Here is a 20,426-nt window from a genome sequence, read left to right as displayed (position 1 = left end):
CTAATGATTTCAGAGGAAAAGAAGCCCAAGAAAACCCAAGTATTTTAACCAGAAAAGGGTTTGTATTTTGCAACCAAAAGCTTTCTGGTCTTGAGTGCAAAGCAATTAGTCTTCTTAAGACCAAAAGAGCATGACTGTGAACAGTATGAACATTCAAAATAAATTTGATTTTGAGTGCCAAATGTGGAAATAGAAAGAACGAAGGGCTTGGCTTTCCTGCTCTGTGTTGTGTTTGTGGTATGTGTTCATTTCTTGTTACTGTGTCATCAGCACGTCTGACTTTTTTCAGGTTATTTTTAAGGAACAGCTATTTCAATGGAGTGCATATGAGACTCCAGAATTTTGTATGTGTGTGTTTACACTATATATTGAAAAATGCACACGCAGGATGTTGGGATATGTCAAAAGAAGGCATAGTAATTTCATATCCAGTTCCGTCCCATGATTCAATGCAATTGTTTTTGAATAGCCCCAGTGTTTTCATCTGAATGGTTTGTTGCTTGGTCATTTCATATATTTATGATTCTTTACATGAAAAAGGGCTTCCTGACATCTGTTTTAAATCAGTTTTTCTTTAATTTCCATGTATGCCTTTTATATCCATCATCTATGTTAAGCTCAAAATAGCAGACGTTATCCGTATGCAATTTTTCATACACTATATCATAGATACACAACTTTTAATTTGTGTTTTCAACTGCCTTATAAATGTTTTCACCTAATGTTGTGCTTTGCTTTCTTCTCACACATTTTAGACCTAGGATTGGGATCATACTGTCCTTCGTGCACTATATCATTACATAGAACATTTTACCATCAGATAAGCTGGTTTAGCTGGCAGCCTATAAGAAATGTCTATACATTCTTACTATTTAGGCGAGAAGAGTTAAATTCTGTATTCATTTATACTGATGTAAATCCACAGCAATGGAAAGCAGTAATTCCACAGACTTCAGATTTACACTGGTGTAATGAAAAGCAGTTTGCTCAAAGAATCTCTAAGTCTTGTTATACATTATGGTTTTCCCCTAAAATTTCCCATCTTTGCTACCATAAATCAAGATGAATTGATGTTAGATATGCAGGGAGAAGGAGTGTAGATAAGGCCCTTGCTATCGATGATATTTAACTGAGCTGGTTTGGGAACATTTTGATGAAACATTTTTCCATAGGAAAATACAAATTTGTCGTAACCAGAATGTTTTGGTTTGAGTTCATCCGAAACACCGGCAGGATTCTGCTGGAACCCTGCCTGGTTCTTGCCAGCTTATCTGATGGGCTGATGGCTATCCTAGGCCTTGTAGGATTTGTAGCTCTAGGGAAGTCCTGTCATTTTTGCTTGAGGGCCAGGGACTCCAGGGCTCAAGTGAGGGGTCCCAAGGCAACCAGGGCTCAGGCTCTGAAGCCTGGGGGGCTGAGAGGGAGATAGGTTTCAGAGCCTGAACTCCAGTCCAAATACCTATACAGTTACTTTGAGTGTCATAGCACAAGCCCCATAAGCCTGAGTCAGTTGACCCGGGTTCTGACACTCGCTGCCACGGTCTGCGTAGATTTATTCTCCAGGCTCCCCATCCAGAGTCTGGAGCAGCTGGCTGCTCTGTTTTGTTTCTGAAACAAAAATATTACAGAATTTCCTTTCTGTGGGAAATTTTGAAATGTCTATGCTTCCTTCCAAATCAGAACAAAAACTTCTTTGACTTTGGAATTTCCTACAGAATGGAAATGCCAAGTTTTGGCCAGCTCTGATTTTAACCACCATGTTTTCTAGCCCTGTTTGAACTAGGTTAGATGACATGGTAATTAAACCATCAGTGACTTGTTTATATTACTGTTGCTGCCACGAGCTTAAATTATGATAGAAATGGAGGATAGGGACAAAAGAGCAGTGCAAACACAGCTCCATAGTTCCCGTTGTGACTTTTCTTATTCTGTTGTGCTTTTAAAATTGTTCCTCTGCACTATTGAAACAACTGGACATTTCAGACTGTTTTTTTTTTAAAACGCTCTTTAAAGGGTCTATTTGTAGCCATTCTGATCTCATCAATTTCTGTTGGATTGGCAAAGTTATGACTGTGAATGAAGGAATTCTTTCTTAATGCAGATAAATCTTTTGGAAAATTTTCTGGAAATTTTTGATAGAAATCTACTATCTATAGCAACTATGCACTACTTAATTCTATGTATGGGTATGGTCCACCCAATTAAGGGGGGCAGTCATTTACTTCTAAATACCCAAGGATCTGGGTCCTGATTCTACATTCTCCCATGGAAATGAGAACACATTTTTAAAAATGTGCCTTTTGTTTTATCATTATTAGGAAAAGGGGTACCACAGCTACTTGACATGCAATATAAACCAGTTTAAAATTATGCCAAATCAGGAATGCAGTATAGTGTATGGTCAAAACTCAAATTTAGCTAAATGTATCATGGAACAAGTAGGTGCAGCTGTCATGGAAGTCATATCCAAGAGAGACATAAATAATGTATATGTCTGCCATGAGTGGAAATTTGCATTGATTTGTCTTTCAGTGGGAATACAAAATGAGCATAGTTTACGTGCCAGACATGGAATGTCCAATATAGAACAAAAAAGCATATAAACAGGGACTGAGATTAAGAAGCCACACATAATAGGTCCATACCCTTTCTAATACTCCATGAAATGTAAAACCAATTCAAGATGAATTACTTACTTATCCCCTTAGACAACCATTCTGTCAGCACTGAAGGACCTCTACTTTCCTCTTCAGAATATAAAAGTGACTGCTCTGCAACTCATTTTGGGTAGATGAAAGGGAGGGGAGTTTTCTAGGAGTTTTCGACTAAGGATTCTTTTGGTCCAAGTGCATCAGACTTCCCTCTAATCCACCAAGCTGGCTTTCTAAATCATTTTAATTCTGAACTCATGGAGACTCAAGTTTTCAAAATAAACTTTTCTCTTGTACCAGTTTCTATAAATGTGAATAGCTCTAAATATGGAAAGTATTTCATTAAAAGGTGATTGTGGGAATTTCAGTGCACGAGAGGGTTAGCCTCTAGAGCACTGACTCAGTAACTGAAATGATTCTATTCACAATGTTTTATAGAAATACAAATTAAATGCCAAATATCAAAAAATAAGTGGTAAGCTAATGATGTGGCTCAGCACACTAAGGACAGTCTTTCATTGGCAACCCTTATATTCCTAATAGGGGCAATCACTAGAGATACAAACACAATGATTAGTCCTCATTCACATGACGGGCATTGTCTGTGGGAAATTTTAGGAGATGGTCACTTTTTTTAGTCATGCAGAGTTTCTCTTGGACAGGCATAATGGAATAAAACCTGTTTTCTGGAACAAAATTGAATGATATGATTATGAGATGGGTGAAACCTGGTTACGGGCTGAATTAAAATCTCTTTAAATGGAGGGGCAAATGTGTCCCCCATTTAAGTCAGCTTTAAGAAACTGTCAAAGGGCCACACCTAAAACAAGGCCTGAACAAAACAAGCATCTGCCAGAAACTAGCACGAGTTGGGAGGAGAGTTTGACTAGGTATTGTGACCGGGTGTAAGTGGGGATGGATGGTGGGAACACACAAACTGAGAACAGGTTGAAACTGGTGAGAGAGACAGGGCAAAGGAGCAGCTGAAAGCTGGGGAGAGGTTTCTTGGGTTAGCAGTTCAGGCTGGAAAAAGTGCTATTGGTGCTATGAGCAAAAAAGCTGCTTCCAGCTAATTGATTCCCTCTGTGATCAGAGACACAGGATTTTGTACGTTCTTTGTAAATAAACAAAAATGCACCAAAGAAACCGAGGACTATCACTTGTTTCTATCCAAATTTTGATTAAGTGCTAGAGTAGAAAAGGGGCAACATAGAGCCTTATTTTCAATTTTTTTTTTTTTTGCTGGCTTCCATATGTGTGTGTGACATGTAAGATTATTGAAGAAAGATCAACTTAAGAACATGTGAATATGGGTATGTAAAACCCTCACTATATCATTACAGAAAATGCATACTTCATACCTCTAGCCCTACTTGAATTACTGTACACACAACTAGACCTTTCTATCAGTTCTCAAGTAATCACATCGAAATATTTTGAAAGTGAGTGTAAAACTGTATAAAATTATAAATGGCATTAGAAAATAAGAAATATCTAGTAGCGGGGGGAGAGAGGTGACGGGGAACAATACCTGCAATATCAGAAAAGCCCAGAGGTTAAGTAGTACTTTCGTCCACATTTAATAACCTTTTTATTCTTCTGTATATCACCATTGCATTATGCAAAACCCAAGAAGTCATTAAGGAAATCAGACCTATTCCAGGTGCATCCCTGTATTGGAGAAAAGCATCAATACAAACATTTTTATGCTTCTGAAACAAAAGCATGATCTTGTACATCTGAAACAGAAGTGTTAAATTAAAAGCAAGCAATAGTCATCTCTCTCTCTCTCTTTTTTTTTTTTTTTGCACTGAAAAATGAAGGCACTTGTGGCTTTATCCAATAAACTGTAGAGACTCACAAATCTATTTTGTAGAAGTCTGGCACTTACAATCCATAACTCTATAATGAAAGATTACAATGAGTAGGTGGAAGGTAGCCTTTAGGAGATAATTGGAAAATTGTTCTTACACAAGTAGGATATGAGCAAGCTGTAAATAGTGACTGTATGTAAACATATATATATATATGTATATACACACACACACACACTGGATTATTCCTTCTACCTATATCAAATAATTAAAATATAAACATAATTAGGACAAACAGAACTTCATATGGCAGGTAACATGAAATCATTCTAACCTGTGCTCCAAAATAATGTTAATGTCACTATTTTCACTATACTTTCTGTCATCGTTTTCATTAAATAAATTACTTACTTGCTCTTGGGGCTTGGGTCTAGAAGGTGCTGAGTTCCCTGAACTTCTAGGGACTTTAATATAAATTGAGGGCATTTGGAACCTCACAGGATTGAGCTCTCCATTGGGCCTGAAGGGGTTAAGAGGCAATCTAGGCCCAGGTGAGGCCCTCCCCCACCCTGCCATGTATACTCCAGCTGTTCAGCTGGAGGAGTGGGTTAAAAGGATCTCAGAAGTCCAAGCAAAGGGTGTTGGACAGGTAGAAGGAGAGGGAAATGCTTCTCTAGGAAGCCAGTCAGAAGAGTGAGCCTGAGAGGTGACCACAGAGTGGGTAAGGCTCATAGGCAGTGCCTTCTACCACCATCCCCTTTGAGAACTCATGGGCCCTGCTCGTTTGGACTCTTTTGGTTGTAAGGTGAGTGACTGTTTGAGCTATAGGGGTCATGTTCCAAACTGAAGGGAGCTATAATTAGGAAGGAGCCCAAGGAAGCAACTTAAACTAACTGCAGGGAGGACCCTGCCAGTGTACTTCCTACAGGGCCCTGGCTGGGACCCAGAGCAGACAGAGGGCCCACGTTCCCCTCCCACCCCCACTTAAGGGTCTAAACCCAGATGTGGGTGGAAAGCCAAAGATTCCTGGCTTAAGGTCAGGAACAGGCACTTCTACCAGCCTGACAGAGAGGCTAGGGGCTGGAAGTCAGGTGCACTAACCACTAGGCTGCCCTCTGAACTCCCTGTTACAGGGTTGTGTCCTCAGTTCTGTCTCGTCTTGCTGCGCGGCCTTGGGTGAGTTACTTAAAGTCAAATTTTCAAAAGCGGTCTCTACTTTTGCATGCTTCGGTTTGTCTGTTCCCAGCTCTAGATACTGAGTCTCATTTTCAGAGGTGCTGAACACCTTTGGCCTCACCCCTCCAACTTCATACAGAATTGTGGGTGTTCTGATCACCTATAATAACCACCTAACTTTGGCCACCCAAAGTTAAAGGCCACTTTATCAAAAGTATGGGTCTTCAAATGGAAGCTTTTCAGACACACAGGTCTGGTAGGTGCCCAACTCACAATTAAAATCTTTAGGAGTTGGGCACCTAAATTCCATTTGTGCCTTTTAAAAATCTTTCCCTCAGCCTCCCTCTGCCTTGGTTTACCTATCTGGAGATGATACTAGAATATGGGACAAGGGCACTCAGTACCATGGTGCTGGTCATGGTACGAGAATCTACATATTGTAGATACTTTTTACAGGGTTGTTGTGAGACATAATGAACTAAGTAAAGTACTTTGAAATCCTCAGGTGAAAGGTGCTGTAAAGGTGCTGCCACTATTTACTCTGGTAGCATCCATAACGTATTAGGGGTGTTGTACAGGTATGTATAGGGCCTGAAGTTACTGAGGTGTCTTCCTATAGGTCCAGTACCAGAACATCAACAATTTCCACTTGAACAAAAATTTATATAAAGCCAACAAAGCGGAACCAGTTAGACTGTTTAACAACATGTGCTTGTGGAATAGACTTAAGTCACTTCAGTGAGAGCCAGCACATAAAACAAGTTAATTTTTCCAGAGATACAATACTTTTGATCTCATAGAAATTAACTAGATTAACATTTTTTTCTGAAGAAGCTAAGATGACTGACTTGACTGTAATGTGCATGTGTTTGCTTTTATAAAATGTGCTTATTGGCAAAGATTGATTTTTCATTTTTACCCATTTGACTTGTTGCTTTCATTAGTGAATGGCAGCTAGAAAGCAGTGACAAATCACCAGCTGAAGTTTAACTTATAGGTATATGCTTTCCAAATAAGATCTGCTTTCTGAAAATATTGGGCCTCTTTCAAAACTGGTATCTGGATAACCAGGGGTATTAGTACAATGATACTATGACCTGGGGTGGAGGGAAAGCATTTTGAATCTGAAACTGGTCTGGATCATTTCTTAGTTTCTTTTGCTCATATATGTATGATTAATTCCATCAAATCGTGTCTGTATTTCTGCTTGCAATTTAGCAGCAGAAGAAAATAACCTTTTGGATCTCAGCCAAACGTAAATTTTCATATTTGCCATTAAATTCCTCATAAAATATGGAGGATATCAATGACTTACTCCATAAATAACTGGTTTATCAGTAAACAGTCTAGAAGAAATGATGGTATGGCTGGAAGTCAAGTGTTGGCTGATATTTGGACACACTGGAGAGAGGAACTCTGTTAATAGCAAAATATTTTCATCGGAAACTGATCTTCTGTACAACCTTGAGTTATTTACTTCACTGTTTTAACACAGTATTTAACAGTTCTTATGATCTAACTGGTAAAACTTGAAAGAGGCTGTCCATGTACAAAGTTAATGCTACAGCTAATAAATACAGTGATTAAATATGATGAGGGGTGGAAAGACCATTGTAATTTGCCTCATTAAGGTACTGAAACTATTCAAGAGCCCTATGTAATCAATCAAGCCAAAGGATCTCCTTAGCCCTTTAAAGAAGAGATAAATGATTTTAAAAACACACCAACACTTTACTATACAGAGGAGAGGAAGAGACAGTCTTCCCATCAATATTTTGGGAAGAGAACTAAATATAAAATTACAAATATTCATTCTGGAGTTCTGATCCTTTCCCCCCTTTAATGACCATTTTATGTAATGGGGGAGAGTCTTTAAGTCAAGATGATTAGGGATCATGTACTCAGAGTCTGTGCGTGGTTGACAGGTATTCACTCCTCTCCAACTCTTGTTTTGACAAATGAAATGTAGATTCCTTTACTTTCAGGAACACATTCTAAGTATTATACTGGAAACGTATCCAGTTCATGCTTAACCTTCTGGATACAGACAGCCACGCTTTCTACTGACCCCCATGTAATTCCACTGCAGCCAGTACAGTTGTACAGCCCAGACTGGGCGGTACTGTAATCCAATCTTTTCAGTGCCATGTCAATCAGACTCATTCTTAGCAGGAGTTGGATGATCTAAGGTTGCAAACTGTATTGGTAGCCTTATACCAGGCTCCTCAGTTTGCTAATGCTTGTTAGTAATGGTGGAAAAGGGTTAAAAAATCTCCCTAGTGTAGCTAGGGCCTTTTAACAGTCCTCATGCAAATTGTCTTGGAGGCAGTCTCAATGAAGCAGCTTCCGCACTGGCCCTGCCCTCTCCTCAGGGACAAAAGCAGCTTCTGGGCTTCCCAACCAGGTCAGGGAGAATGGTCATTATGTTGTCACCAAGAGGGTAGCTTCATAAAGCTTTGCTAAATTCTTTTCGGAAGCTATCGAGCATTATTATTCTTTTATTCCTGAGTTATATTGGAGTAGCTCTCAAAGTCACATAGCAAGATCAGTTGGGGAGTGAAGGATGGGCTCATTGTACAAGCATTGTACTAATAGAAAGATGTCTATAATCAGAGAAGGATCTTTGAATTGCTTAATTTAAAAAAAAATCTTTTTGACGTCTTCTCAAGCTAAGAAAACGAACTAGACCTCAGTGGGGATTAACTCCGTGTCATATTTCAGGCTTCAGCCCCTCTCCCCGCCCCCCCCCCCCCCCCGAACCATGTCCCAAACTGTGGTGTTAGAACATTTTTTAAAATGAGGAAAAGTGTATTTTATTTCCCTTTCCTACAGCTCACAAACAGCTGACTTTGCTCAAACTTCCCAAAGTATTTACTTTCGGACAGAAACCAAAGAATGGAAAATCTCAGTCCAAAAGAATAAACTTTCAGAAAAATATGAATGACTGTAAAAAAGAAGTTACAATGGAGATTATTTTGCAAACTGAACTACAGTGTTTGTTAGGGGGAAACTGCTAGAGGTGACAGATTTTTCAAAGGCACAAATAGCAGTTAGGCACCCAATTCCCAATGACTTTCAATTCGGGTTGGAGTCCTAATTGCTCTCTGTGCCTTTGAAAATCTCCCCTTATACTACCTGAATGTAATTTATTTATATTTCATTTCCCTATCTGAACCATAATGTGTAGATTTTCAAGAATCATGTTTGCAGAGAGATTCTTTTTCAGAAAGCCATGCAGGGTTAATATCTTTCCTATTGCAGTAAAAAGAAATGGATTTTTTTGAGGAATAGCTAGCTGATGATGGAAGCTAAAGGTACAGGTATACAGCAGACTACATAATTTGGATCTAAATCCAGCAGTCTCCTTGATGTCAGTGGAAGTTAGTGCATGTCCAGCATTTCTGAAAATTAGGTGCCTAAACATGGACACTAAAACCTAACTTTATGTACCAAGATTTGAAAATCTAGGCCATTTCTTCCAAGTTTGCTCCACTTTCTCCATTTCATTTCTGTCTAATAAACTCGGGCATGAAGATTCTCATTTTTGGTCTCTTAGAGAACTTTTAACAAGTAAATTATAACAAGACAGCACCTCGTTGATATTTTAAAATCAGTAACATTTTAAAATGTTTCTTTGAAAACAAAGCTTTTGTTTTTTTGTTTTTTGTTTTGGTTTAAAGAGAACAGAAATCCCAAATAATATCCCCTCCCCAAAATTCCTCTATTTGAAAGAGTTAGTCTGTTAATCTAGCGGTGCCACAAGTAAGAAGCGGGAAAGAGGAGGCCACAGATTGCTTTGCTCTATTAAATGACTTAAAATACAACATGGAAGTATTTGAGACCTAATTTTATCATCAAATCTGAATAAAGTTATGATAGATATGTAGTAGGTTCAACAGGGCACAACCATAATAATAGTTTAAATGAGTGAACTGTGTAAACACAGTCTTTGCTGCATTTGCTGTGCAGAATGCAGTCTTACACTGTACACACACCTTTCAAATCTATGTTGATATTAAGAAGTACTTAGTAAAGGTGCTGGAGGAATGCAGTGAGGACTGAAAGTAAAAAGACTGAGTCCCAAATCCTTAGCTGGTGTGAACTGATGCAGTCAGTGGAACTATGCCAATTTACATCATTTGGGGATCTGGCTTCCCGGCTCTAGAACAGACAGAGATCAGGACTTTGGAAACTCGAAAGTTATATGGAGTAAAGGAACAGGACTCTCATGGTGAACATAGATATTTAGGGACTTTTGTGTCAAGAACTCTTGGTATTTGATTTGATTTCATTTTTTTTATGTAATGAAGTTTTTCACTAGAACAACATGCTTTTATTGCACTCTGGGTATATTCCCTTGACAAACATTCTGCATTGCTAAGTGTTGCATGGCTTATTGGATCTTCAGAACCTCTGTGCTTTTATGACCTTGTAATCACTATTGGCCCATGCATTACCCCATCTACTGTTATTTATTTGTAGTCTCTGTTTTATCCTTTGTTGCCGGTTGGAGTAAGAAGGCACTAGTGCCTGCAGCTCGGCTTCTGCTAGCATGTGAGGGTGAAAAAATTCCTCTCCTTGAACCTCCATCACCAGACAAAACAGGATATGATGTAGTGTGAGGCTTGAAAGAGAGTGGATTCTGTTATAATCAGGTAACAGAAGTTTAGCAAGAAATTTTTTTTTTTGAACAGCCAACAGAAATTCTGTGAGGCCTGTGTCCTGCAATTGGATCTGCACAGGCAGCCCTTTACAACCTTGGAGGACCCCACTGAAATCATTGGATTGCTGGATTGGGGCTTTAAATCAAGAGCCAGATTCTGATTTGTTTACTTATGTCAAGTTGCACCTTAGTTCACAAATAGTCTCACTGAAGTCTACTGGACTATTTATTAAGGTACTAGTGAGAATGAATAGGGGTATCAGAATCTGGCCTTAAATGCTACATTTACGATGCTAAAATGAAATTTTGATGAATTGTTTATAACACATTAAACACAGCTGCTGTCTTACTACTTCCTACTATTCAATGTTTTTTCTGTTTTAGTAGCATGTTTTTCATAACTTATGAAGCTGAAACAATATTATCTTTTTGTCAATAAATGTATACATTTTCTTCTTAGTATAGAGAGACAAAAATGTAAATTGAATCTGAATTAGAAATATCTACTCACCTAAGAAGCCTGTATCCTTCCATATAACCTTTCCAGGTTTTTTCCTGCAATGCCGTTAGTTAGGAGAGGACTAGATTTAATCAGTGATTGATATTCAGTCTGTGCTGTTTCTGTTTAGCGCACTCACTGAATATTTAAAGAGTCTTTGTTTGTTTTTGGAATATAGTGATTGTTTCCCTCTCTGATTATATGCATACAATCCACTGAAACATAGGTGACATAGAACTGGGAACCTATTCAGAATGAAAGCTCAAAGTTAGGTGATCTCCTCCCCCAAATTCAACCCCCAAACAACTTTCTTGTGAAGTGAGTTTGTTTAAAATATGATCACAATACTGAGACATTACACCCCATACTCTTTATGGAAATAGGGTTATGATAGGAATATGGTATAACTAAGATATACTTTATGCAAGATGGGTCTTGTAAGAGATCCTTGGAAAGGTTATAATTTATTGAATGTATTTATCCAATTTGTATGCATGTATCATTTTTGTATCTGATGCTGGGAATATTGACCATGTCTCTGTATTTCAAATGTGCTATGTTGGATGAGGCTAAACAATGTTAGTGGCTTGTTGAAGAAATGCACACAAGCATAAAGATTACCCCAGGAACTGTGGGCAGTAGAAAACTCTCAGAGCGCTCGACACAATGGGAACTGTTTGACATGGCTCAGATAGCTCTATACCAGGGGTGGGCAAACTTTTTGGCCCGAGGGCCACATCTGGATGGGGAAATTGAATGTAGGGCTGGGGCAGGGAACTGGGGTGCAAAAGGGAGTGTGGGGTGCAGGAGAGGTGCAGGGTACGACAGGGGGTTGGGGGCTCAGGGCAGGGGGTTTGGCGTGCATGTGGGGTTTGGGGTGTGGGCTCTGGCCCGGCACCGCTTATCTCGAGCAGCTCCGGGGTCACAGTGGTGTGCAGCGGGGCTAAGGCACGCTCCCTGCCTGCCCTGGCTCTACGCCACTCCCGGAAGTGGCCAGCATGTCCGGCAATGGCTCCTGGGGGTGGAGTGGGGTAGGCGGCTCCGCCACGCGCTGTCCTCGCCTGTGGGTGCCACCCCCGAAGCTCCCATTGGCCACGGTTTCCCATTCCCGGCCAGTGGAAACTGTGGGGGGCAGTGCCTGAAGGCGAGGGCAGCGTGCGGAGCCTTCTGTATCCCTACCCCCCAGGGGCTGCAGGGACATGGTGCTGGCAGCTTCCAGGAGCGGCGCGGGGCCAGGGGAGGCAGGGAGCAATCCCGCAGGCCGGATTGAAAGCCCTGCTGGGCCAGATTCGGCCCGCGGGCCGTAGTTTGCCCTCCCCTGTTCTACAAAATGGGAATTGTTTGACCCAGGTCACAGCAAAAGAAGCTTTCCAGCCAGTTGGGGCCAGGGGGAGATATAAAAGCTGGACAATGACAACATGAGTGGTCCTTACTGTCCCTACAATAACACACCTGAAAACATCAGAGGAACAAAGACTGAACTGTGAGAAGTGATGGTCCCAGGCTAAGACCTTTAGATGAAAACCTGGGAAAGCCAAGGTAACTTGTGACTTAAGAATCAGCGAGCCTGTTTATTACTCAGGATGAGAATTTGTTAATTTGTATCCTACCTATCTAGTGTGTAAGCTCAGTGTGTGGCTTTTGTTTATTTACTAAGGTAATCTGCTTTGTTCTGTTTGTTACCCCTTTTACCACTTAAAATCTGCCTTTTGTAGTTAATAAAATTTGTTTTGTTTATAATATAACCCAATTTCTGTAATTTCTAACTGGGGTGGGGGTAGAAGTTGTGCATGCCTTCCTCCACATTGAGGGAGGAGGCAGATTTCATAATATATCTTTGGGTCTGCACTCCAAGGGATGTGGCCACCTGCAGGCTAGGGTGAGTGCCTTAAACTGAGTCTTTCCAGAGGTGACCGGCAGCTGGGTGTGGCCCTGCCTGTGTCTGTGTTGGAGGAGGCTTTAATAGCCTGGCTCAGGAATACAGGTTAAAGGGGGCCCAGGCTGGCAGAACAGGTAGACTCAGTGGTATTTCAGCACATCAGGTGGCATCCCAAGGGGTCCAACCCATCACACATACTATCCATTATTTATCTGGATAACAATATTCACATGCCAAGAGCTCAAGTGTAATACATGGATGTGCAATGCCACATGTTGCTGTTTTCAAAAAGAAAAGAGAATCAACTACTGACTTTATGTGAGGAACAGAAGTGAGGCAAAAGATACCTGGCCTAGAACAGATTGGGTGTTCCAACCCCTCTGGCATTCTCAAAAGATTATGTAGGGTAAGTTCTCTAGGATCACAGTACTGCTCATTAGCTTGTGTTGTCCAAGACCCTTGGAATCACATGAGGGAAACTTGTGAAAGCAGGAGATAGGCCAATTGAAAAGAAAGTTCTACTTCTATGGAACTCATTCCTGCAAGAGCGCAGAGTGACCACAAATCTCAGGGCTAAATGTAAAACACATTGCTTTGACTTAGCTTTCCCACACATCAGTAAATAATGATGGAACAGGTGCAGAGAAGGGCTATTAGATTTTCCATTCGTCTGATCATGCTATCTTCTGAGAGGAGACTAAAAGAGCATGGCTTGTTTAGCCTAACCAAACTAAGGCTCAGGGGAGATATGATTGCTCTCCATAAATACACCAGAAGGATAAATACCAGGGAAGGTATTTTTAAATTAAGCCCCAATATCGACACAAATGGATATAAACTGACCATCAATGAGTTTGAAATTAGACAAAGGTTTCTAACCATCAGAGGAGTGAAGTTCTGGAGTAGCCTTCCAAGGGCAGCAGTGGGGGCAAAAAACCTAACTGCTTCAAGACTGAGCTTGATAAGTTTATGTAGGGGATGGTACAATGAAACTGCCTACAATGGCATATAGCTGATCTGCGACTGCTTGTATCAAATATCCCCAACAGCTGGTGATGGGATGCTAGATGGGGAGGGCTCTGAGTTACTACAGAGAATTCTTTCCCAGGTGTCTGGCTGATGCATTTGCCAAAGTGCTTAGGGTCCAACTAACTGCCATATTTGGAGTTGGGAAGGAATTTCCCCCCGGATCAGATTGGCAGAGACCCTTGGTTTTTTCACCTTCTTCTACAGCATGGGGGATGGGGTCATTTGTAGGGTTAAACTAGTGTAAATGGTGGATTCTCTGTAACTTGAAATCTTTAAATCAACGTTTGAGGACTTCAGTAACTCAGCCAGATGTTAGGGGTCTATTACAGGAGTGGGTGGGTGAGGTTCTGTGGCTTGTAATGTGCAGGAGGTCAGACTAGATGATCATGGTGGTCCCTTCTGGCTTAAAGTCTGAGTCTATGATAAAGAATAAGTCTACCTTTGTCAAAACAGGAGGCAGAGAACACTTACTAGATTTTAAAATCATGTGTGAAGCACTCAGATGACTACAATCGTGATATAAATACCTAGCCAGAATATAATGTGCATGCTATTTTGTTTGTGTTTTTAGGCTGTCTTTCCTAGGTACAGAATAAAAGAAATAAAGCAAGAAAAGCACCTCTAGCCGTAGTAGTTATTGAGAGTGTGCAACATGTCTGGAAGACATTGCCAGATTGTTAAAAGGGAAGCAAGAAGTGAAAAATGGCTTTAGAAAATTCCCTTCCTCTTCTCTTTATTCCAGCTAAAGAAAGGCTGAGGGACTCCTTTAACCCCAACTGTCTGACAGGAGTGCAGATTCATTAGCAGCTGTAACTCTTTTCACCCATGACTGTACTAGCAGGGAAATCCCACACTGGCATTTTGAGCCCTTCTGTGGGCTCCCCGAGGAATCTGGTTACATTCTTGGAACTGCAGGTGTCAATCTTGATTACACATGCTGGAATGCAGGGGCAGATTCCATCTCTTTTCTAATATATAAAATAAACATGCATGTATATATTTTAACTGGTGAAGCCATTATTGATGCTTAAAGTACACTCCAGTTTGTGTAGTTTAGAATTACATAGGATGTATTATGAATTTTGGATAGTGTTTTCCTTGAAACGTAGAATAGAGTTAGGAGAACTTTTTGTATTTATATTCTATAACCTATTTAAAATGTGCTGCAGGAACCACTGGTTTAAAAATTGCTGCCGGAGGCTGGGAAGTGTTAACGTTCTAGTTGGAGATGAAGATGCAAAACTGTTGAGACACAAAATATTTAAGACTTAGAACATAAGAATGGCCATACTGGGTCAGACCAAAGGTCCATCTAGCCCAGTATCCTGTCTTCCCACAGTGGCCAATGCCAGGTGCCCCAGAGGGAATGAACAGAATAGTGATCCATGCCCTGTCTGCCGTTCCCAGCTTCTGGCAAACAGAGGCTAGGGACACCATCCTTGCCCATCCTGGCTAATAGCCATTGATGGACCTATCCTCCATGAATGTATCTAGTTCTTTTTTGAACCCTTTGGCCTTCACAACATCCTCTGGCAAGGAGTTCCACAGGTCAACTGAGCACTGTGTGGAAAAAAATACTTCCTTTTGTTTGTTTTAAACCTGCTGCCTATTAATTTCATTTGGTGACCCGTAGTTCTTGTGTTATGCGAAGGAGCAAATAACACTTCCTTGTTTACTTTCTCCACACCAGTCATGATTTTGTAGACCTCAATCATATCCCCCTTTAGTCGTCTCTTTTCCAAGCTGAAAAGCCCCAGTCTTATTAATCTCTCTTCCGCTGGAAGCCATTCCACATCGCTAATAATTTTTGTTGCCCTTTTCTGAACTTTTTACAAATACAATATGTCTTTTTTTGAGATGGGCTGACCACATCTGCAAGCAGTATTCGAGACGTGGGCATACTGTGGATTTATATAGAGGCAATATGACATTTTCTGTCGTCTTATCAATCCCTTTCTTAATGATTCCCAATATTCTGGTCGCTTTTTTGACTGCTGCTGCACATTGAGTGGATGTTTTCAGAGAACAATCCACAATGACTCCAAGATCTCTTTCTTGAGTGGTAATGGCTAATTTAGACCCCATCATTTTATATATATATATAAATTCCAAGCAGACTGTATATATATATATATATATATATATATATATAGTTGGGATTATGTTTTCCAATGTGTGTTACTTTGCATTTATCAACATTGAATTTCATCTGCCATTTTGTTGCCCAGTCACCAAATTTTGTGAGATCCTTTTGTACCTCTTCGCAGTCTGCTTGGAATAGTAGTTTTGTATCACTGCAAATTATGCAACCTCATTGTTTACCTTTCCCCAGATCATTTATGAATATGTTGAATAGGACTGATCCCAGTACAGACTCCTGTGGGACACCACTATTTACTTCTCTCCATTCGTACCCTTTGTTTCCTATCTTTTAACCAGTTACCAATCAATGAGAGGACATTCCCTAGTATCCCATGACAGCTTACATTGCTAAAGAGCCTTTGGTGAGGGACCTTGTCAAAGGCTGTCTGAAAATCTAAGTACAATATATGCACTGGATCCCCCTTGTCCACATGTTTGTTTGACCCCCCTCAAAGAATTCTAGTAGATTGGTTAGGCATGATTTCCCTTTCCAAAAACCATGTTGACTCTTCCCCAACAAATTATGTTCATCTATGTGTTTTGCTTTTTACTATAGTTTCAACCAGTTTGCTAGGTACTGAAGTCAGGCTTACCGGCCTTTAATTGCCAGGATCACCGCTGTAGTCCTTTTAAAAAATTGGAGTCACATTAGTTAACTTCCAGTCATTTGATACAGAAGCTGATTTAAATGATAGATTACAAGCCACAATTATTAGTTCTGCAGTTTCACATTTGAGTTCCTTCAGAACTCTTGGGTGAATACCGTCTGGGTCCTGGTGACTTATTGCTGTTTAGTTTATCAAATTGTTCCAAAATCTCCTCTAATGACACCTCAGTCTAGGACCGTTTCTCAGATTTGTCACTGAAACAGAATGGCTCAGGTTTGGGAATCTCCCTCACATCCTCCACTGTGAAGACCAATGCAAAGAGTTCATTTAGTATCTCTGCAATGGCCTTATTGTCCTTGAGTGCTCCTTTAGCATCTTGATCGTCCAGTGGCCCCACTGGTTTTTAGCAGGCTTCCTGCTTGTGTGGTACATAAAAATTTGTTTGCTATTACTTTTTGAGTCTTTGGCTAGCTGTTCTTCAAATTCTTTTTTTGGCCTTCCTAATTATATTTTTATACTTCACTTGCCAGAGCTTATGCTCCTTTCTATTTTCCTCACTAGGAATTAACTTCCACTTTGAAGACTTTGACTATTTCAATTTAAGCTAAAAAATCAGAAGGATAAGAACTATTAATTATGTAATGGTTACAGCAAATGTACATAATATTTTTGTATATGGTATGTTGAAATATTTTACACCACCACATATAGACAATGGGAAAAGAAATGAAACTATGCTGAGATATACCAGCTGAGGATCTGGCCTATATTTTCCTATCTACAGATCATATTTGGAAAAATGCAACTTGCATTGGGCACAGCCCTGCATTTCTTGTGTTACAATTTCTACTATTTTCAGTGTGAATTTTATTTGGGTACGTTGACCTTGCAGGATTAAGACCACTATTAAGAACATTAGAATTATGCTGGACCACATGGTTATGCAAAATATCTACAGAATTGTTTTGACATTATGCTGAATTCTGTAGGTACTAAAAATGTCAAACTATCTACTTTCATTGCTGAAAAAATTTCAAATATGTCCTTGTGCAAATAAAAGCTTCTCCTTTTGGGGCAGACCTCCTCTGTGGATAACTGACACTCCCCTCCTCCCATGTGCATGTCCTAAGCATTATAGGACACTGATATGTAATGCACATTTTCTTGCAAAGATGGCTTATGTGATTTCTAATAATAGAGGATGTGTTTCTAGTTTTGAAACTAGGACTGTGGCTTTGGGGTTTTGTGAACAGGAAAAAGGACTTTGCAATCAAACAGTAAATGCTGCCATTCTGAGAAGGTGTAAAAGCCGAATGCTGATTTAGTAGAGACCTTGGAGAAATGCAAAACCACTTGAGCACATGAGAATCTTTCCCCTCTTCCCCGTTTAAAAAATAAAAAAATCACAGTACCAATAAATCATTTTAAATGTCAGGGGAGGGCAGACATAAGAAAGAATAAACTTAGTAAACTCCAAAACAATGATGACTGAAAATTCTCTAGTAGTGTTTCCCATCCACAAACAGGATTTCATTGAAAAGTACCACCTTCAAAATCAATGCCTCTCTGCACTGATAAAACACAGTACTATGCGTGTGTCTCTAGTAAAAGAATGCAACCTTTATTGAACTATGTTTATAAGATCTTTGCTAGGTCACGTTATGTTCTGACAAGCACTAGCTGCAGACACTGAGTAAAAGCAGTGTACATTTTGGCTTCCTACATTGAAATTGTTTCAGCGTCGGATTACTGCTTTGCAAATGAATAGCATTTTTTTTCTGAGGTCTTGTGGTCTACTATTAATACATTTTCAAAATGGAAACCTGATGGATTAGATCATTTTTCCCTTGGTTTGTATCCCTAGGGATGGCTAACCTATGTTGCTTGTTTTAATTAAATTACCACATTTTCCATATGATTAAATGCCCGAATAATGAAGACTTACGGGACTGAATTTTAATGCACCATACATGAATATGAGCAACGTGGGGAAACATATGATTTTATTTTAGGTGAAATCTTTTAGTAGCAAATATTTCACCTCCTCTTTTCAGATCAAATTAAAGTTGCAGAACAGCAGAGTAGAAAACTGAGTGTCAATGGTGTTCAATGGATGGGAACAAATATCTCTGAAGGAAGCATTTTGGTTAATAGGAGAGAAATAGAAAATGTTAGTATATTCTGGTGATGTGCCAGGCAGCGTTTTTATAGTTATGGCACAGTATGTTTTGGATCTCAGAGAAAGAGGCCACTTACCATTCTCAAACAGCCAGGTATGTCTTGCAGTAATTATAAAGGGACTAAATGCCTTTTGATTTCACTGGGGGGTTGCATGGGGTTTAAATCAGGTCAGTATTTGGCTTAGTAAGGATTGTTATGGGGTTTCTGATCTAAAAACCATTCATGCCACTTTAAATTTTAAAATTGAGTGGTATGTGCAGTTATGTTTTGCCTGTTACCATCACAGGCAAAAAAAGAACAAGTAGCTATTGGAATGGAACACATTAGAAAAACTCCTGAAGTTTAGCTGTGAAAAAAGTTGACATTGTGTGCAAATGTTTTCTAGGTATATTTTTGTATTCATGTTATTAGGTTTGCATGTGGGAGACCAGCTGCAGGCTTGGTTGCAAGAGTGAGAGTGGTAAGAGGCAGGCTCAGTTACCTGCAGTGAAGCACAGCAACACTTACAGAAGTTGTTGCTTTTGATGCTGGTACAATTTTTTGACCTTATCCTGACTCACTTATGTGAGTAGCTGTCTTAATTAAAAGGGGCTAATGCAAATGAAGGATGAAATTAGAATATACAAGGAAAGAAGAATCAAAGTGTGTCCCCTGCAGCAGAAGACAAATGGATATAGATCTCATGAGAACCTCCCCAATCATTATAATGTCATAGCTGATTTTTTGGCAGTTCAAAATAGTATGACCTATCGAGTTCCTTCATTCAGTCCTACATTTCTGTGATTATTTTCATTCACTGCTTTCTGTTTTCATGACTCTGTACTACTTGGTTCTTGCAGGGACCATCTTTAGTTGTTCCAGAATACCATGAGAGATACTGCCTGGGGAAGGAATCTCTGGAGAGAGCCTGTTCTAACTTTGTAGCCCCAGGATGTGCACTGAGCCATTTTAACTTTGGGATGCTTAAGTATCTAGCAGTTCTAGTCAGTTAGTGCTTTCCCTATCACTGATACCCTTTTGGAGCTATGTCCGCACACAATGAATGGTTAAATAAAGTGGGGAGCAACATGTTCCACCTTAGGGTCACTGAACATAATCAGACAATCACAGAAATGTAGGGCTGGAAAGGACCTCAGGAGTCCATCCTTTCTTTGGTCCATCCCTCTGTGTTATGGCAGGACCAAATATACCTGGACCATCCCTGCCACAGGTATCTAACAACTGTGTTTTTAAAAACCTCCAAGGATGGCAATTCCACAATTTCTCTTGGTAACTTATCCCTGTATTTAAATGTTGTTTTAGTTAAGTTAAATATTAGGAAATACTTTCTTACTCTGCCTTGCTGCCTCAAAAGATCTCTCTCCTGGAGGGGGAAAGGTTTTTTTCCCCATAAATAATGGCAACCCTTATTGAATGCCAAACCATTTAAAACAAACAAACATGTGAGGGGAAATGTGACTTTGCCTTGTAATGTGTAAAGCAGACTTTAAAAAAAATGTTAGCCAGCAAGGGAGTGCTCAGGTGTTTATGCCATGTCAGTTACTGACAAACTTGGGTTTATTTTGCAAGGCTCCAGTGTTGTCATGGAACAACTGGAAAATCCATCAAGTAGTGATGATAAAATAAAAATTCACTATGAAAAACAGAGGTCATAGTGAAAATGAGTAGTATTTCTAGCTCTGTGTGTGTGTATGTGTGTGTGTGTGTGTGTGTGCGCGTGTGTGTATATATATATATATATATATATATATATATATATATATATATATATAATTTTTAGCCTC

This window comes from Natator depressus, chromosome 4 (assembly GCF_965152275.1).
Source record: "Natator depressus isolate rNatDep1 chromosome 4, rNatDep2.hap1, whole genome shotgun sequence".
NCBI lineage: Eukaryota > Metazoa > Chordata > Testudines > Cheloniidae > Natator > Natator depressus.
The sequence above is the reverse complement of the archived record's forward strand: the minus strand, read 5'-3'. Positions refer to the sequence as shown.